The 2,815-nt window shown below is 47.7% G+C and overlaps 1 pseudogene across 1 annotated transcript in view; it reads left to right on the top strand.

Moving 5' to 3' along the window:
• Positions 1 to 2,792, top strand: part of LOC311354494 — a 208,645-nt pseudogene extending 205,853 nt beyond the window's left edge. The window contains exon 11 of the transcript in view: positions 2,629 to 2,792. The product of the transcript in view is annotated as an uncharacterized misc_RNA (transcript). The remainder of the gene's footprint in view (positions 1 to 2,628) is intronic.
• Positions 2,793 to 2,815: the final 23 nt, after the last annotated feature.

Below are 2,815 nucleotides of genomic sequence, written 5' to 3'. Positions count from 1 at the left end.
GTGTGTGAGGTACCTGTGGTGGGATGGGAGACGTGTTCTCCAGCTTCAGGTTACTTCCATCTCTTCTCATACTATCAGGGGCAGTTTCATTTCATTTGAGCTTCCCAGCGTTTCGTCAACAGCTTTGAACATTGTATTGTTGAACCCACAGACATCCTACCACAGCTTGCTTTGGTTTGAATTACTTTGGCACAAACTGATCAAAAATAAATGAATAAATAAAGGAAGCCCAATGCCTCTCTCACCTCCCCTCACTTTACTCTTTGCTCTGCATTAAATCCTCCCTCTTCCTCGGCCGGGCGCTCTGTTTAGTGCGTATCCTCTGGCATTCCTCTGATGTTTTAAACATGAGGTTAATGCTCTCGCTCTCTGTCTCTCGCTCTCTCTTGCACACACGCTCTCTGTCTCTCTTTCATTTTCTCTCTTCATCACTACTTCCTACAGCTCATGGTCACTTAGAAACTCTCTCTGTGTGTCTCTCTCTCTCTCTCTGTGTCTCTCTCTCTCTCTCTCTCCTCTCTCTCTCTCTCTCTCTCTCTCTCTCTCTCTCTTCTATCTATCTCCCTCTGCAATACTTCCAGTTTGACGGGCCGTTAATAAGGGAGATCCAAGCCAATTGGGATATTATGTAATTCACTAACGAAGAAGTGAATTAAGGCAAAGTAGAATTGCATTCATTCAGACTCAATGACACGGAAAAAATGAAATCACGACGCGAGAAATAATGACTGTACTATTTTTATATATCTGCACATGTTGCTCATCAAAATGTATGTGAAGCCCTTTCCCATTGGCTGCGCTGACAGCTACAAGCAGAGCGGGCTGGGGATCCCTGGTGCTGTCATGATCTGTTTGTCTTCCCCGATGATCTCGGTCTACGAGACCTGTGATGTTGTTTACTGTTGTAGTCACTTGATTGTCAGTTTGTTTTCTTGGAGGAACTCCATACAACCCAATTCTTTCTTTGCATCCTCCTGCAATCACTTTGAACACGCACACAGTCAGGCAGCTAGTCATCGCCTTTGTACGAAGACAGTTAATTGCCACCGAGCACCACATTTTCTTTGTGTAATTTTTACCAAAATAACTACCTTATGCAACATCATCACAAGCTACAATGTCTTTATCAAGAGTACGCCCATTAATGCATGTATGTTTCCCGGACTACAATGAAATGTCCACAACTGAAATGTATTAATTACGAACCCCCCCCTCCCCCCCCCCCCCCTCCCAGGAAAGTTCAAGTTGAGTCGCTAGTCAACACGGATACAGGAAGTGCGGTGCACGTGTGAGCGATGTGCAGTCACCGAAGGGCTGGGCTTTTAATAATGCATGGCAACTAAATAGGTCAGACACGTATTAATTAAAGAGAGCGGAGCGCACGGTGTGGGGGGGGGGCGGGGAGGAGGAGGAGGAGGAGGACAAGGTAAGACGGCCGCGATGAGCCATGAATTCGTTGACCGGAGATAACATAACAGGCATGTGGAGGAGAGAGAGAGAGAGAGAGAAAGAGAGAGAGAGAGAGAGAGAGAGAGAGACCGAGAGAGAGAGAGAGAGAGAGAGAGACCGAGAGAGAGAGACCGAGAGAGAGAGACCGAGAGAGAGACAGAGAGGGCGAGTGATAGAGAGACAGAGAGAGAGAGAGACAGAGACAGAGAGGGCGAGTGATAGTGAGAGAGACCGAGAGAGAGAGAGAGATAGACCGAGAGAGAGAGAGAGAGAGAGAGAGAGACCGAGAGGGAGAGTGATAGAGAGAGAGACAGAGAGAGAGAGAGAGAGAGAGAGACAGAGAGAGCGAGAGAGAGAGAGACAGAGAGAGAGTGATAGAAGATGGATCGTCCCCAATGAGGCCGTTTCTAAGAGATGTCTTTTTGAATGTAGCATTCATGTTCACTCTTTACACATGCATGTTGCATGTTCTCTCGGTGGCCGTGCTCCTGTGTACTCGCGGGGGCCCCTCCTACATGCGTGTTCACCCAGGCGGGCTCCTGCTACGCCCCTGGTTCCCCCAGCGTGTTGTTTCTTCTATGGACTCACACACAGGACCCGCTCCGTGTTATTCCAATATCACACTGTTCATCACAGTCCTCGTTTACTTTGCAAAGTGGCCAACATCGCTAAAGTGTGTGTGTGTGTGTGTGTGTGTGTGTGTGTGTGTGTGTGTGCGTGTGTGTGTGTGTTAGGGGGGCGGTGGGGGGGCAGACCTCAGGTGCTGTCCTTCCTTGATCTCTGTGCCCCCCCTCCACTCCAGCAGACCCGTGGACTATACAGGAGACGATGCTGGGTCCGTGGTCGCTTTGCTTTCTGCTGGCCTTAACTTAAAGCCCTGGTGTGTGCTCATGTTGTTCTGCGTTGTAGCGCACTGCTCAATCATTTATCGTCTCCCTTAGCTGGACGCTATGCTCTCACTTTGTCCCTCTCTCTCTCTGGGTCTCTGTCTCTCTCTCTCTCGATCTGCTGATATTTAAGCAGTTAGCACAAAAGCAAAAAGGAAGAGACTTTATTTCTGGTAAATCATTCATCAAAAGGAATTATGCTGGAAACAGCCTTTAGTCTTCTTAATGTATAGTGTGCATGTTTAAGTGACTCACGGATGCATGGCATAGCAGACACACACATGAACCTCAGACACACACACGTCACACACACACACACACACACACACACACACACACACACACACACACACACACACACACACACACACACACACACACACACACACACACACACATACATACATACATATATTCAAGGAAACATACATACATACATACATCATGTATATATAAACTCCCCTGCTCTACATGGTGTT

This window comes from Micromesistius poutassou, assembly GCF_964030765.1.
Source record: "Micromesistius poutassou genome assembly, chromosome: 10".
Taxonomy (NCBI): Eukaryota; Metazoa; Chordata; class Actinopteri; order Gadiformes; family Gadidae; genus Micromesistius; species Micromesistius poutassou.
Note: the sequence above shows the minus strand (reverse complement) of the source record. Positions and strands in the feature narration are given on the sequence as shown.